The sequence below is a fragment of the Tamandua tetradactyla genome, chromosome 4 (genome assembly GCF_023851605.1).
Source record: "Tamandua tetradactyla isolate mTamTet1 chromosome 4, mTamTet1.pri, whole genome shotgun sequence".
In the NCBI taxonomy this organism is placed as follows: domain Eukaryota; kingdom Metazoa; phylum Chordata; class Mammalia; order Pilosa; family Myrmecophagidae; genus Tamandua; species Tamandua tetradactyla.
This window is the reverse complement of record NC_135330.1, coordinates 23987157-24005589: the sequence shown is the minus strand read 5'-3', so window position 1 is coordinate 24005589 and position 18433 is coordinate 23987157. Positions and strand designations below refer to the sequence as shown.

General features: G+C 36.4%; 1 non-coding gene across 1 annotated transcript; it reads left to right on the top strand.

Annotated features, from left to right (window-relative positions):
* The first annotated feature begins 922 nt into the window (after window positions 1-922).
* Window positions 923-1029, top strand: LOC143681820 (U6 spliceosomal RNA). The gene has a single exon (XR_013174877.1). It is a non-coding gene; the product is annotated as a U6 spliceosomal RNA (small nuclear RNA).
* The last annotated feature ends 17404 nt before the right edge of the window (window positions 1030-18433 follow it).

Below are 18433 nucleotides of genomic sequence, written 5' to 3'. Positions count from 1 at the left end.
GAAGAAGATACAGTAGACAAAATTAGAAATATACTAAAGACATGATAGTAGATTCAAAGAAGCAGAAGGAAGAATAAGTAATCTAGAAGACAGAACAATGGAACTAGAGTACACAAAAGAACAAATGCTAAGAAAGATGGAAAAAAAAAATGAAACTGGATCTTAAGAAAATGATAGATAACAAGAGGAGGACGAATATAAGAAGCATTGGTGTTCCAGAAGGAGAAGAGAAGAGTAAAGGACTGTGAAATTAGTTAAAGATATGATCAGGGAAATCTTCCCGACCTTCAAAAAGACATAAATATGCAAATCAAAGAGGCCTAATGAATCCAAGATAGAATAAATAAATACTCCAAGACACATACTAATCAAACTGTCAAATGTTGAAGAGAAGCAGAAAGTTCTGGAAACAGCATGAGAAAACCGGTCTACTACATACAAGGGAAAACAAATAAGACTGAGTTCAGACTACTCAACAGGCACCATGGAGGTAAGAAGGCAGTGGTATAATATATTTATGATACTGAAAAAGAAAAGCTTCCTGCCAAGAATCCTTTTCCCAGCCAAGTTGTCCTTCAAAATTGAAGGAGAGATTAAAATCTTCAACAACAAACAAGACTGAGAGTACTAGTTTACAAGAAACCTGCTCTACAAAAAATACTAAAGGGAGTCCTGTCAGCTGAAAAAAAAAAAAGATAGGAGAGGAAGGTTTGGAGGAGGGGACAGAATTGAAGAGAACTGATAAGGATAATTTAAAGGATAAAAAAAGATAGAGGGAGAAAAACATATAGATGTAACAAATTAAAAACTAAAGGAAAGATGGTAGATTCAAGAACTATTTTGATAGTGATAACTTTCAATGTTAATGGACTAAACTCACCAACTAAAAGATACAGATTGGAAAAAAAAAGGTACAGATTGGGTGCTCGCTTCATCAGCACATATACTAAAATTGGAACGATATGGAGAAGATTAGCATGGCCCCTGCACAAGGATGATATGCAAATTGATGAAGCGTTCCATATTAAAAAAAAAGATACAGATTAGAATAATGGACTTAAAAATATAGTTTATTTATATGCAGTTAACAAGAGACACAGCTTAGGCCCAAGAATACAAATGGATTGAAAGTGAAAGGATGGAAAAAGATGCAAGCCATAATCTAAAGAAAGCAGGAGTAGTTATAGTAATACCAGATAAAATTACTTTAAATGTAAAGACATCATATGAGACATAAAAGGACACTACATATTAATAAAAGGGACAACTCACCAACAGGAAATAATAATCATAAATGTTTAGGCCCCTAATCAAGGAGTTCCAAAGTACATAAGGCAAACATTGGCAAATCTGTACGGCACTATAGATATTTCAACAAAATGGTGGGAGAGTCCAATACACCACTCTCCACTATAGATAGAACAATGAGACAGAGGATCAACAAGGAAATAGAGAACCCAAACAATGCAATAAATGAATTAGACTTAATAGACTTATATAGATTATTGCTTTCCAAAACACTAGCATAAACATTCTTCTCTAGTGCACATGGAACACTCTCCAGGACACATCACATGCCGGGACACAAAATAAGTCTTTCTAAATTCAATAAGATTGAAACTATCCACAGCCATTTCTCTGACCACAATGAAATGAAGCTGGAAATTAATAATCACCAAAGAACTAGAACTTTCACAAATATATGGAGATTAAACAACACGTTCTTAAATAATCAGTGGATCAAAGAAGAAGTTGTTAGAGAAATTGGTAAATATCTGGAAACAAGTGATGAAAATACAAAATATCAGAACTTACGGGATGCAGCAAAGGCTGTGCTGAGAGGGAAATTTATTTCCCTAAATGCTTATATTAAAAAAGGAGAAGGAGGGGGTGCATGGGTGGTTCAGTGGTAGGATGCTCGCCTTTCATGTGGGAGACCTGGATTCGATTCTCGGACCATTCACCCCCCCCCCAAAAAAAAAAAGAAAAATAGAAAATAAAAATGAAAAGGAGCAAAAACTGAGGACTTAAAAGCTCACCTAGAGAAATTAGAGAAAGAACAGTAAATTAACCCTTAAAACAAAAGAAGAGAAATAGCAAAGATTAAAGCAGAAATAAATGAACTGGGGAACAAAAAAACAACAGAAAGAATCAACAAAACCAAAAGTTGGATCTTTGAGAATGTCAATCAAACTGATGGCCCCCTAGGGATATTAACAAAGAAAAAATGAAAGGATGCAAATAACAAAATCAGAAATGAGAGGGGGGTTGTTATCACGTATCCTGAAGAAATTTAAAACGTCATAAGAGAATATATTGACAACTATATGCCAAACTACCCAGCTTAGATGAAATGAACAAATTCCTAGGAACACATGAACTAGCTTTACTGACTTGAGAAGAAACAGAGGATCTCAACAAACCAATTATAATTAAAGAGATTCAATCAGTCATCAAAAATCTTCCCAGAAATAAAAAGCCCAGGACCAGACAACTTCACAGGGTAATTTTATCAATTACCCTTTTAGTTCCAAAAAGAACTAACACCAATCCTGTTCAAATTTCTCCAAAAAATTGAGGAAGTCGGAATGCTACCTAACTTATTTTATGGAGCTAACATCACTCTAATACCCAAACAGGATAAAGATGCTATAAGAACTATAGAATCTCCCTAATGAAGACAGATGCAAAAATTCTCAACAAAATGCTAGCAAATCCAATCCAATGGTGCATTAAAAGAATTATACATCACGACCAAGTTTGATTTATATAAGCAATGCAAGGGTTCTTCAATGCAAAAAGAAAAAAATCAATCAATGTAATACAGCACATTAACAAATCAAAAGGGAAAAATCACATGATCATCTCGATTGATGCTCAAAACACTTTAGACAAATTCAACATCAATTCCTCATAAAGACAGTTCAAAACATAGAAATCAAAGGTAAATTTTTCAGTATCACAAAAGGCATATATGAAAAGGTGGGCCACAGTGGCTCGCTGGCAGAGTTCTCACCTGCCATGCCAGAGACCCAGCAGAGTTCTCACCTGCCATGCCAGGGACATCAGTTCCTGGTGCCTGCCCATGTGAAAAAAAAAAGCCTATATGAAAAACCATAGCCAACATCATGCTTAATATTGAGAGATTGATAGCATTCCCCCTAAGATTGGGAATGGAACAAAGATGTTCATTTTTCAACACCATCATTAAGCATTGTACTAGAAGTCCTGGCTGGAGCGATTTGACAGGGGAAATTTAAAAAGGGCATCCAATTTGGGAAGGAAGAAGTAAAACTTTCATTATTAGCAGATGACATGATCCTATTCTTGGAAAACACTGAGAAATTTACGGCAAAACAACTTGAGCTAATAAATTCAGCAAAGTGTTAGGATTTAAAACTAATGTACAAAAATCAGTAATGTCTCTATACACAAGTAATGAACTATCTGAGGTGAAAATTCAGGGAAACAACTCCATTCAAAATAACAACCAAAAAATAAGGTATCTAGAAATAAGCCCAACTGAGGATGTCAAGGACTTTTATACAGAAAACTACAAAATAAGAAATAAAAAATTATCTAAGTAGATGGAAAGACATTCCATGCTCATGGATAGGAAGGTTGAATGTTATTAAGACATCAATTCTACCCAAATTCATCTACATATTCAACGTAATACCAATCAAAAGCCCAACAACCTACATTGAAGACTTGGATAATCTAGATCTCAAATTTATTAGGAAGGGAAAGGAACCCTGAATAGTTAAAGATATCCTAAAAAAGAAGAGTGAAGTGGGAGGACTATAACTTCATGGCTTTAAAGCTTACTATAATGCCCCAGTGATCAAAATAGTATGAAACTGGCACAAGGATAGAAGTATCAACCAATAGAATCGAATCAAGAGTTCAGAGATAGACCACCAAATTTATGGACAATTGATCTTCAATAAGTCCCCCAAATCCACTGAACTAGTACAGAATAGTCTTTTCAAAACATGGGCATGTATAATTGGATACAATAGCCAAAAGAATGAAAAAGGACCCCAGCCTTATAACCTTGTGCTGGTTTGAAAGGATGCATGTCCCCTAGAAAAGCTATGTTTTAATCTAAATCCCATTTCATAAAGACAAAATAATCACTATTCAATTCTGTATGTTTGAAACTGTAATCAGAGCATCTCCCTGGAAATGTGATTTAATCAAGAGTGGTTGTTAAACTGGATTAGGTGACGACATGTCCCCACCCATTTGGGTGGGTCTTGATAAGTTTCTGAAGTCCTATAAAAGAGGAAACATTTTGGAGAATGAAGGAGATTCGGAGAGAGCAGAAAATGCTGCAGCACCACAAAGCAGAGTCCACAAGCCAGTGACCTTTGGAGATGAAGAAGGAAAATGCCTCCCGGGGAGCTTCATGAAACAGGAAGCCAGGAGAGAAAGCTAGCACTTGATGCCATGCTCACCATGTGCCTTTTCAGATGAGGGAGAAACTTGGACTGCATTTGCCATGTGCCCTTCCACTTGAGAGAGAAACCCTGAACTTCATCAGCCTTCTTGAATCCAGGTATCTTTCCCTGGATGCCTTAAATTGGACATTTCTATAGACTTGCTTTAACTGGGACATTTTCTCAGCCTTAGAACTGTAAACTAGCAACCTATTAAATTCCCCTTTTTAAAAGCTATTCCATTTCTGGTATATTGCATTCTGGCAGCTAGCAAACTAGAACAACCCCATACAAAAATTAATTCAAAATGGATTAAAGACCAAAATGTAATTATGGAACTGTTAAACTTTACCACCAGGAAAACCCAGGGTACTGTGCCAAACATTAGGGACACCCAAATCAGTAGGCCAAGCCCTTGATCTTGATTTGCTCTTGTGAAGCTTAAGTTTGTAGTAGAAAAGCTTAGCCTACCTATAGGTATGCCTAAGAATCACCTCCGAAAGACCTCTTTTATTGCTCAGATGTGGTCTTCCTCTCTCTCTAAACCCAACTCTGCAAGTGAAACCATTGCCTTTCCTGCCATGTGGGACATGACCTCTAGGGATTAAAGTCTCCCTGGTGGCATGGGAGATGACCCCCAGGGATAAGCCTGGCCCTGGCACCTTGGGATCAACAATGCCATCCAGACCAATAGGGGGAAAAGAAGTGTAACACATAAGGTATCGGTGGCTGAAAGAGTTCAAATAGGGTCAAGAGGCTACTCTGGAGGTCACTCTTACACAAGCTTCAGTTGGACATTGCTACCTACCAAAACTTGCCAAGCCCCAACCAAAACCATTCCAGCCAATCCTGAAGAATACCTAGGGCATTATATAAGATTCTACAAAAGTCCCATGCACTAGGGTAACTCTCCAAAATTTACAACCTCCAGATGGGTCCCTGGACCAGATAAGTCCTAAAATGCAGAGGGGCCAGCCTCTCCAGAACATTAACTAGTTCCATCCCCCAAACCCATTATTGATAGTCCCTTCCAGTACGAAAAAGTCAGAATGGGCAGAGCCCAAATACCCCTAAAGAGTGGAAGAAAGGTCAAAGGTGATGGTGGAGTTATACAGAGAAGGTTGGGTTTAACAAATAAATGAGTGCTGAATCATACTGATATTTCTTTTAGCTTCCAGTACCTTAGAGTAGCTAGAAATAAAAACCTAAAACTATGGAATTGTAACCCATACCAAACTCTGAAATGTGTTCTACAACTGATTGTTGCAATGTACTTTGAAATTTATTGCTTTTATGTATATATGTTATTTAAAGAGAAGGAGGGCTATAACAGAGAAGATAGGATTTAGCAAATGAGTGTGACTGCTGAATCATTATATTGATATTTCTGTTGGCCTCCAGTGTCCTGGAGCAGTTAGAAGAAAAAATGGAAAAAAATGTGGAAGTGTAACCCATACTAAACTTTAAAATCTGTTCTATAACTGCTTGTTAAGATGTATTTGGAAATTTGTTGCTTTTTTGTATGTATATTATATTTCACAATAAAAAAAAAAGACAAAAATGTAAGAGCCACTACCATAAAACTTCTGAAAAAAAAAGGTAGGGGAACATCATCAAGATCTAGTAATAGGTGTAATGTCTTAAACTTTATACCTAAAGCACAAGTACCAAAAGAAAAAATAGATAAATATGAACTCCTTAAGATCAAGAGCTTCTGTGCTTCAAAGGACTTTCTCAAAAAGGTGAAGAGGCAGCCGACTCAATGGGAAAAATATTTGGAAATCACATATTTGATAAAGGCTTGATATCCTGTGTACATAAAGAAAATATACCACTTAACAACAAAAGAACAAACAATTCAATTATAGAATAGAATACGAAAAGATACTCTCCTGAAGAGCAAATACAAATGGCTAAAATGCACATGAAGTGATGCTCATTTTTATTAGCTATAAGGGAAATGCAAATCACACCAAATGAGATACCACCGCACACCTATAAGAATGGCTGCTATTAAACAAACAGAAAACTACAAATGTTACAGAGGACGTGGAGAAATTGGAACACTTATTCATCGTTGGTGGGATTGTATAATGGTGCAGCCACTGTGGAAAATAGTTAGGCGATTCCTCAGAAAACTAAATACTGAGTTCCCCTATAACCCAGCAATATCAATACTCAATATATACTCAGAAGAGCTGAATGCAGTGACACGAACAGACATTTGCACACCGATGTTCATAGCAGCACTATTCACAATAACCAAAAGATTGAAACAATCCAAGTGCCCATCAACAGATGAGCGTATAAACAAAATGTGGTATATACATACCATTGAATATTATGTTAGATGAAATGAAGTCCCAATGCATATGACAACATGGATGAAGCTTGAGGATATAATGTTGAGTAAAATAAGTCACAAAAAGACAGATACTATACGATTTCGCTATTATGTCTCTGGTAAAGGTAATCTCAGATGTTACACCATAGAATATAGCAGACCTAGAGGTACACAGAAGTTAGAGATGGGGGAAAGGCTGCCCAATGAGGCTGAACCAAAATACAAGGAAGGAGAGAAGTAATAATAACTAATTAGTGGGGTTATAAGTAAAATTTCCATAGTGAAGATGAATATGATTGAATAGGGATACTTATCCCACTATATCAGTGGGATAATGCCATGTATCCCACTGATTAAATCCACAGTTATAAATAAGTTCTTGCATGAACTATTTCAAAGGTATAATATTGGACAAAGAGTCAATAGTAGGGGGATATGGGGGAAAACTAAAATTGGAAACTATGGCCAATAGTTAACAGGAAAATATCAACAGTATCACAGCACTATCAGGGACAACTAATTGGGCAGAGAGGACAAGTGATAAGGGGTAATTTTGATTTGATATTTGGTGGTGCTGTGTCTGTTGGTTCTTTATCGCAATGGACCAATGAAAATTATCTAAAGTGGAGAGTGCTGCTGATTCTACACCAAGTGAAGATATTGTAAGATGCGGTTTGTTTATTTTTGACATTATCCATGATGCTCAATAGATGGAGGGAGCTGAACGGTACAATGACTGAGAAGCAGAATGGCAAACTGTGACTCATTTATATGATGGTATATTGTGTGGCTATGGAAAGAAAGGACATTGTGCAACAAACTGAATAAACCTCGGGGAAAATGTGCTGTGCAAAATGAGCCAGAAACAAAAGAACAAACATGCTAAGGTCTCTTTCAGAATATACTGATAAGAAAATTGGAACCCTTACAGCAGCACAATTAGTCGGAAGTTGTAGGTATATTTCTAGATTCTTAACTATATGTGTATCAGCTGCATTTCCCTGGAACTTTGAGCAACTTTGTGACATCAGAGACCCAGAAATGGAGTGCTGCAGCCCAGAATGTTAGCATAGAAATATACAATAACAGCTAAAGTAACCACAGGAGAGATCAGGCTTCAAATAGAGTTAAAAATAAAGTCGGTTGGCTGGGACTAAGGTAAATCAGAATACAAGGTAAAAAAGGATAGTGTATGTGCTGGTATGAGACAAAAGGCAGCGAGGTTCATTTTGTTTAGAACCTAAATTTTCTGCAATACACAATCTAAATTAACCTGTCTGGATACCTTATTTAAACAATCCAAACTCCTGGAATGAGAACGAGGCCTTGTAATTCTGCATAGTTTAATGTAATACCAGGATATATCTCAGACTATGGTGGGCTGATAATTAGAAAGTATTGGTCGAGTCCCTTGAAGGTCCAAAGGAAAAAAAAATTGGGGACTTTTAAACTTTCCCATCTGGGAAACCCTGGAATACCCTTTCAACCACTGGGGACTCCCAAGAAAATAGGACAAGCCCTTGATTTTGAGCCTTCCCCTTATGAAATTTATTTCTGTAGTGGAGAAGCTAAGAGTATCTATAAGGAGACCTACAAGTTGTTTACAGGAAACACTTCTGATGTTCAGACGTGGTCTCTCTCTCTCTCTAAGCCAAGCTCTGTAAGGAAAATCATTGCCCTCCCTGCTTTGTAGGACATGACATTCAAAGGTGAAAATCTCCCTGATAATGTGAGACATGACTCCCTGGGATGAGTCTGGCCCTGGCACCCTGTGATGGACAACGTCTTCCTGACCAAACGAGGGAAAGGTATAATAAAATAAGGCATCAGTGGCTAAAAGAGATCAATTAGAGTCAAGGGGCTATTCTGGAAGCTACTCTTATGCAAGGTTCAGTTAGATAGTGCTAATGGCCATGGTTTGCTAAACCCAACCAACATCACTCCTGTTCACTCTTAAGAATACCCAAGGCTCGAACTTAGACTCTATAAAAGTTTCATGCACTAAGTTTGCTTTCCTGAAGTCTATAATTTCCAGAGGGTCCCTAGACCAAATAAATTCTGAAACCCAGAAGGATCAGTCTTTCCAAGATCATCAACTAATTATATCCCCCTATCCTTTACTATTGACACATACCCCTTCTCAACATGAAAAAGTCAGAATGGACATTGCCTAAGGAGACCTATAAGTTGGTAGAAGGATCAGAGTAGAAGGAGGAGTTATAACAGAGAAAATAGGATTTAACAAATGAGTATGACTGCTGAACCACATATTGGTATTTCTTCTAGCCTCCAATGTTTTGGAGCAGCTAGAAGGAAACATCTGAAATAGTGGAATGTTAACCCATAACGAACTCTGAAATCTATTCTGTAACTGCTTGTTGAAGTGTACTTTGAAAATCATTGCTTTTTCTTTCTTTTCTTTGTAGATATATTTCACAATAAAAAATGTTTTAAAAAATATTTGTTCTATGAAGCAGCTAAATTTGGGGGTAATTTCTTATAATGCAGCAGTGAATAACTAGTTCACACATTATCAGCGGAATTTTTTTAAGATGCGGACTTTGCCATGGTGTTCTTTATGTTTCATTTATGTATTAATTATTTTCATTGGATTGTTGGAAAAGAAAATAAGGATTCCATTTGTTTGATTCTGATTTGTCTTCCTTCAGTCTTGGTAGGCCTCTGTTTTCCCATTTCCCCTTCTACCTTCAGTGGCAGGCATTCAACTTTGGTTGGATTGTTCCCATCCCTGGCTTCAAGGATTACCCAGATTGCAATAAGGCTATCCATTTCCCCCTTGCCACAGTTTGCGGTTCATGGATATGTACCTCATTTAGTTCTAAGCCAATCAGTACATGGCATTCCTGGGTCATAGTTTTCACATGATATAAGTTTGTTATGGTTAATGCCAGTTTGAGTTAGGTTTTCTGTGCTAGCAATATGGAATCTTAACTAACACAAATATCTTCCTGCCTCATTTTAGTCAACAAATTATTATGAAGATGGAGATAAGGTAGATGATATCAGACAGAATAAGGAATCTTCAAGTGGCAGGATTTCATAGTATTAACTGGGATCAAACAGATCTAACTGAGTTAGAAACCTATTTCTATCATTTATTAATTGTGTAAACATGACAAATAAATTAGTTTTTTGAGTCTCGCTTTCCTCTTCTGTAAAATGAAGATGATAACAATAGTACATGCCCCATGTTATTATTGTAAAGATTTAATAAAATATTTCATGTAAAACACCCCCAGTGCCTGGCACAGAACACATATTCAATAAGTACTAGCTATTATCACTTTCTTCCAAAAATCCTTGAAAGAAAGCTGAGGGTAAGATACAGATCCTGCAAACACTTCCTATCTGGATCTTCTTGTGTTATATTCTATGTGACACTGTCTCTTATTATGCAATTTCACATATAGAAGAATAATTGTACTTGATGTATTTAAGAGTTTAAATGAAAAGAAATCCAAATGAAACGTGCTATTAGAGCTCATTCCTCTAGTGGTGAGCTAAAGAGCTCACCTCTTTCAGAAACATCTCTTACTAGTTGAAGAACTAATCAGCAGTAGAAAACTAATAGGATATTCCTTTGTTACTTGTATTACTCAACACATCTAAAAGGAGGCAGGTTCTTCATCCCAAACATCATAGTGACTGTTGCAGTTTGCTAGCTGCCAGAATGCAATATAGCAGAAATGGGGTGGCTTTTAGAAAGGGGAATTTAGTAAGTTACAAGTTACAGTTCTAAGGTCATGAAATTAAAACAAGTCTATAGAAATGTCCAACCTAAGGCATCCAGGGAAAGATACCTTGGTTTAAGAAGGCTGATGAGTTTCAGGGTTTCTCTCTCCAGTGGAAAGGCACATGGCAAATACAGTCAGGGTTTTTCTCTCATCTGGAAGGGCATGTGGTGAACATGGCATCGTCTGCTAGCTTTCTCTCCTGGCTTCTTCTTTCATGAAGCTCCCCGGGAGACATTTTCCTTCTACATCTCCAAAGGTCGCTGGCTGGTGGACCCTCTGCTTCTCATGGTTATGTCATGCTCACGCTTTCTCCAAAATGTTTCTTCTTTGAAAGGATTCCAGTAAACTAATCAAGACTCATGTAGACTTGGTGGAGACACCTCTCCATCTAATCGAGTTTAATATCCACAATTGATTAAGTCACATCTCTGGACATAACCTAATCAAGTTTCCAACCTATTGTACTGAATAGGGATAAGAAGAAACTGTGTGCCACAAGATTGATTTGGGTTAAAACATGGCTTTTCTAGGGTACATAAATCCTTTCAAACCAGCACAATGATGTTTTGATAACCTCTCATATGCTGAAAAGGCCAGAATGTGTGGTCATGGGAGACAAAATGGCAAGCATTTTCTCCTTATTTAGAAATTCTTAGTGGCAAGTTACTCAGTTTTATGGAACTCTTTTTCTTCCAGTGTAAAGTAGATGTTAAAATTATATTTGGAGAAAGATTATTAAGTTTTCTAATATCTCCATATTTCACATCCATAATTCCTGAGTGGGGATGAAAGACTGATTGGTTTTATATAAAATGCCTTTGTCAGATTTTGTTTATCTTTTTGGGTCACTTTGGATTTTGTGAATATTTCTCATTCTGGGATAGTCTGAACCAGTTTCTGGTTCATTGCCTCTCTTTCCTTATGCCAATATTTTTTCTTTCATAGCTGAAAGAAATTTTCTACCTATTTTCTACTATCTTACACCACTCTTGACTATATTCTTGCTGAGGTAAGTGAGTGAGTGAAGTTGTGATAAAGATCTCAAGTCTAGCACAAGAATCCAACTTCTAAGCAGAAAAGGAAAACAATGAGTATGGGGAAAGAAATATGACCACAGAAAAAAAAGGTGGAAATTCTGAATTTATTCAAGATAGTGTGTCTTCTTACAGGAGACCCTTTGATGAGGCATAAACAACTGTCAAAAAACAGAGACTGAGAAGTAAGCAAGATAAAGAAGGAAAGAAAAAGCCAAGTAGAAAGCATACTCATTTAGGAGTATGACAAACTAAATAATTAGAAAAATTCACTCTATAAAATACCTCTTTTGGATAAATCAAGCACACATATTTTTAGATATATTGCTTAGACTCACAATAAATTAACAGATATCCCTAAGGACAAAAGAACAAACAGAAACAATTAGGGGGTTGCAATCAGAGCAGTGTTTAAACTCAGAAGCTGGGATTTTTCTGAAAGCAAATAACTAAATATCTGAGGAGTGACAAGCATCTTCTCAGGAACAGGACGGAAGGAGTACCTGAACAAGGTGGAAGGAGGAACCAAGCAGACACTCCAAGTGTCAAGGAACCTGACACTCCAAGAGAATGCTGGAACCTTGAGGTAGCACCCTCCTCGCTAAAAAGAGGCTGGAAAACTATTGCTTCTCATGACGAAGGAATATAATAAGGATATCTTTTTGTCTCCACCATTGCTTCAGGTGGAAAAAAAATTAGCAAAAATGTGAATTTGTACCACGGGCTTGCCCTCTAATTAGGTTGAGGTTTAAATTTGTATTATCTGGACATAGTAGAAGCAACTATAATTGATGAAGGAAATCATCCTCAAGTCATTGTCCTTAAATTGCTACAGGTTAAGTCTAGACAAATATGAATTTATAGCAAAAAAAAATTATCAAATGCTCAAGGAAATAAAGCATTGATATTCCTCTCTTCTTTGAATATTATCCTTAGAGTTCCTAAGCCCCCACCAAAAACCATCCAGGTAAAATTCTATAATGCTTTAAACTGAAATTCAACTGAGTATAAAATTAAGATATTTTTGGACAAAGAGAGAATTTACCACTCACAGTATCTCACTGGAAAAATGGCTAAAAAAGAAAAAATCTACTTCAGGAAGTAGGGAATGAAGGCAGTGTTTTTGACACTGGCTTAGGCAAAAAGATTAATGAAGTAGAAAATACAGCCCCAAAAGAAATGTATTTATATATGGTAAGTTGATATAAGACACAGACAGTATTAAAGTAGAGAAAAGATACTTTCAATAGTAGTCCAGGTATTGGGATAAATGAATCCCTAACCCATTCCCTATACAAACCAACTCCAAGTAGACTGAAGACATAAATGTGAGAAGCAAAATTCTAAAAAATTTAACAGAATTATAGATAAACAACTTTATGATACCAGATATATATAAAAAGGATATATTTCTTAAGGTGAAAAAAAACCCCACAAAACCATAAAGAAAAGAGGTCATTAATTTAGCTATTCTAAAATTATAATAATAAATTTTTGCTCATCAAAATAAACCATAAAGTGGCTCAGCAGGCAGAGTTCTTGCCTGCCATGCCAGAGTGACCCGAGTTCATTTCCTGGTACCTGCCCATGCAAAAAAAAAAAAACCATAAAGAAAGTGAAAAGTTAAACCATAAACAGAAGAGAAATATCTGGAGCATAAATAATCAACAAAAAATGGTACACTAAATCTATAGATAGTCACTAAAAATAAATAAGGATGAGGCAAACAGCCAAATAGAAAAATGGAGCAGAAAAGGAAGGACAGATGACAATTAAAAATTTGAAAAAAATGCTCAGCTCATTAATAGCCTGGTATATACAAATTTTAATTATAACAAGATGCACCACTAGACTTGCAAAAATTAAAGTTTGTAACGTCAAGTGTGGGTAAGGATGTGGAGCAGTGGAAATCATTATATGATGTATGTTTTAGTGAAAACTGAAACAAACACTTTGCAAAACAATTTGGCATTATCTTGTAGAATTAATGACGTCTGCACCCTAGACCAAACAATTCCATTCCTAGGCATACACTCTAAAGCAACTCTTACACATGTGCACCAGGAGATATAGCCAAGAATGCTTGGTTTAATTTTGTATACAATACCAAAACAAACAAAAAACACTAGAGGATCCCAGATGTCCAATAACATTAATACTGACAAATGGCTGTTATATAATCAGACAATGAAAAACATACAGCAATGGAGATTAATAAACATTGTAGGGAAATGGCTCCACCCTGACACCCAGCTGATTTTACACAGCAAACACACAGGCACACAGGCAAAGGCTCAAACCATACGTAAGGTTGACTGAATGCTTGGCAATCCCCCTGAAACATAAGAGGATGGGTGGTTTGTGAAGACCTGCCTCTAGGCCATTTCCCATTCATATCCTTATCTCCCCTGAGAGGTTGCCATGAGACAGTTTCTTACTTCCTTCTAAGTTCTAATGAGATGAGATGCTTTTTGCAGGGTCTAGCTGCAGATTATGAAACCACTTAACAGTAGTGTAGAATTGGCTCTTTAGCAGCTGGGATACCTCAACTACACATTGCAGTCATCTATCCCTTTCATTCTGGGGTGCTGGCATTTTAACTACTCTTCCTTCACTATCTATGTAAGTAATAAACTGACTGAATCTCAAAGTGGAACGCTGAATTTCTATTAGCTGAGTCAGTCAGGCTGTGGACTTATTTGCCTGGTCTTGTGTGCTTCACAACCACTGCTACTTTTATAAGTGTGGATGAAATTCGGAAATATAATGTGTGAAAAGCAGTTGCAGAAGTATGCCTACAGTATGCGTAAGTGTATAAAGTTCAAACATACAAAGCTGGGCCGCTTGATTATAAGGGAATAGCAAACACAAGGATGAGAATACTGGTTAATCCCTACAGGATCGGGAGGAGGTATCCGGGATGGGATACTGGAAGTCTTCAATGATTTGGGCAACGTCTAAGTCTTTAGCTGAGTTGCGGACACAAAAATATTCACTTTATCAGTCTTTGTGTATTATATATACATTTCGTAGTTTTGTTTGCATGAAATAGCCATGCAAACAAAGGCAAAAGTTGAACATCACACACTCTAAACAGCTAAAGCAGTGTTCATTGTGGAAAATGCACAAAAACAGGATCAGTACTGGTGGGCAGTTACTCATTATGCATTCATTCCAGGGCAGAGCACAGCCGTCTTCCAGGGCCAGACATATTTTGGGGGAGTCACCCTCACCCTTGGATTGTGAAGATTTTAAGTTGCATGATTAGGGAAGCACCTGGCTTAATCAGTGGCCAGGGTAAAACAACAATATAATGTTTCAGAAACTCTGGCTCCAGCTTAATTTTTTTAGTTAGGGGTAGCACGAGCCCAACCCCTACCAAAATCAGAGATCTGTGGTCCTAGTTTTGTGGTTATAGTTATGAGACATAGCAAGCTAGCTGCAGGATTTGCCTAATCAGTGTTCATAGTTGGGGAAGCCACAGCCCTACCTCTGGCATGTCCAAGCCCTGTGGTTAATACGATTGATTGCCTTAAGAACTGAGTCATAGTAGTTTCCATGGAACTTTGAAGGAGGCTAGCTACTTCTCAGAAAGGCCAGCCCTCAGGAGCTATCTTGACAAGCTAATTCTAACACCTAGAAATAATTCATAATAATATAAAAATTAATGTTCTGGGGTGCATGGGTGGTTCAGTGGTAGAATGCTCACCTTCCATGCGGGAGACCCGCCCAAAAAATTAATGTTTTGCAAGCTACAAAGTGCTATCTCATTGTAATACCATAAATTAGAATGTTCTTCATTACTGTGTAAAACTTTGCAATGACTCCACATTGACTATCAAATATGTTACAACAAAATTTTTTGTTCTTCTACCTTTCATCTTTACAACCGTATATACTAGGTTAAAAATCATTATAGAAATTTCTTGGGGATTAGGGGATTTCTAGTTCTCCAAATCACTTATTGAAAATGAGGCTCATATAAAATAGTAGCAGGAATCATTTGAGACCAGGGGTGAGATGCAGATTTCTAGGCAAATCCTTTTTTATCTACCAGCTACATTATCCAAATAAATGTGGTCCTCCCTAGAGAACACATTTTTAAAATAATCCTGGTGTGCTGCTTTTCAGCTCCACAAACAACCGAGCTATTCTCTTATACATGGCACTGTGTTAAATTGTTCAAAAAAACAAATATTATTTTCTTGCTAAGACAATGATATTAACTTCTTGATACTCATGATAATAATTGCTAAGGGCTTTAAATACACATGCCCATTTAATCCTTATAAGAAATCTAGGAGGTCAAGGATATCCTGATTTTACAAATGCAAAAAGTGAGGCTTAGAATGGTTAGGCAATTAAGCTCAATGCCACACAGCAATAAATTGCAGTCAGAATTTGCACTTAGTTCTCTTTGACTCCAATGCCCATTTCTTAAAACCTTATGCTACAGTGGAAGGAGTATAAGTTCTGAAGTCGGAAAGAATTGAATTCAAATACCTCTTTGTCATAGAATGAAGAGAGAACTGAGTGATCATAGATAATCTTAATATGATATTAATGTTTTGACAAAACTTGGGCCAACAAGATTATAAGGTGGGAGATTTTATTCATGAATTGATGGAAATAAATTTTATTTACATCCATGAAACATAATTTTTCACTCAATTTAAGAAGCATCCATTTGTCTATTATGTGCCTAGAAATGTACTAAGAATATATATAGGCTGCTCTCAAGAAATCTGTGAACTCCCTATCTATGTGCTCAAAAATACTCCTTTGTTTCTATTGCTTTCATGAAATACCAGATAGCCCCTTAATTGAAAATGAAGATTTTGAAGACTCTTAATAGTACCTTTGCAAATAAAAATGACTTATTATCAGAATGGTTATTTAGAGAATGAGCAATCATTTGGGGTTTATAGGAGTTTTCTAATACTGAATTGTGATGATGTTTGTTACACTTTATAAATTTACTAAAAATCATTAAGCTGACTTAAAATAGGTGGATTTTATAGTATGTAAATTTTACTTCACTGAAACTGTCAATAACGGCACTAAAAATGCAGCTGCCCTAACATTATGTTCATGGCAGATAGAATAAACTGCAATATATAAACAGTGGGATTTGAATTACTTATTGAACAAATATAGGTATTATTGCTGAGAAGTCTTTGGATACTAAGGAAAAAACTGGTGCAGCAGTCTAGCTCCAGTATCTTCAGGGATGAACATCTGCCTCGGCAAAAACCTACTAACCGTTTCTTAGAATTGGTGACTAAGACAAGACTGCAAATAAAAACTATATGTGAGTGGCTGAATCAAGATTCTCAGAACACCCTCCAAAGATTGAGAGGACTAAAACAATAGACCAAATTCAGCAAAATTAAATTTGGACAATAGTAATATATATTCCGTATATTGGTTTTAGTGAACATTAACTGTGAGAATATAGTATAGGTAATTCTTGTTAAAGTGTATTTGTGTTAAAAGGGGTATTTAGGGCGGGCCACGGTGGTTCAGCAGGCAGAGTTCTTGCCTGCCTTGCCAGAGACCTGGGTTCGATTCCTAGTGCCTGCCCATGCAAAAGAAAAAGGGAGTGGGGGGTATTTAAATAGACTTTAAGCTTAGAATGAGAGGGCAGTGTGAAAAATAATGCAAAAGGCTTCACTGAGACTCTTATACAGACCACCAGGCTTTACTTCATCTTATACTGGCCCGACTGTATGTGGAGTGTGTGCCTGCTTCTTTATCCTATTTCATTTAACAAACAGGCACCCAATCAAGATTATTGCTGATTATAATTTGTGAGTTATTAACAAAGCCCACTGCCCTCGATGTGCTTGAAACATATGGTACAAAAGGAAGTTTAGATGACTGTTTTCATCCACTGTAGTTCCTCGTGGAGTACAGAAAGGCCATCCTTTGGTATCATCTGAACAGATTAAAGTCAGCAGTAAGATTTTAACTTATCGATTATTACTAAATGAAAATGGAACTGAGGTAAATGACCCTTTGCGGCTGAAGAAATATCTAACTCCATTAATTAATTCCAGGTTAATTCATTCAATTTAACAGACCAAAAAGCTGGAGTGGCCCTTGATAGCGCTTCCTTTTTGTCTTATTGGGAAGGAAAAGAGTTCAACTGGGTTGCTTGGTTCTCAGTAGAGAGGTTGATTCCCCAAGAATTCTAAATAAAAAAATACATTCACATCTTTAATAAGGGTAATAATGTCCCTTCCTAAAACATGTTCATGCTGTGTACGCGTTTGTGCGTGGACTTCCCCTTTGCTTGAGGATTTATATTATATTTCATTTGCCTAAGGATGTATGTATATTAATTGAAGAAATTACAAAAAGTTCAATTTAATATGAAACTCTCTCCTTTAAAACATACTGATGCTTGATTTTTACATATATCCATAATTCTATATGTCATTTTGACTCTGGATAGGTAAAAGTGCATAGAACACTAGTTAAATTAATCTTTGCACATTTTCCCTAACTGAAAGTTCATGTTAGATGATTAATAATAAAAGAAAGTTAAAGCAAACTTCTTTTTATCATCTTATTAAAGAATTAAGAAATATGATGAAGTCTCACACTGACATCCTCAAATTTCAATTTTCTCTTCAGCGTATCGGCCTTATTTCCAATTTTAATAGGAAAGCAAGATGGGGAAGGAATGAGTGGAAACGTGGATTGGAATGTAACATAGAATCTAACGTACCAAGACTAATAAGACCTAATAGATGGCAACAAAGTATTTTAAATTTTTTAATTATATTTTAATTTTATTTCTATTTCATCCAGCAATTAACTCGGTTTACAGTAAAGGTGGTGAGGCTGAGGGCA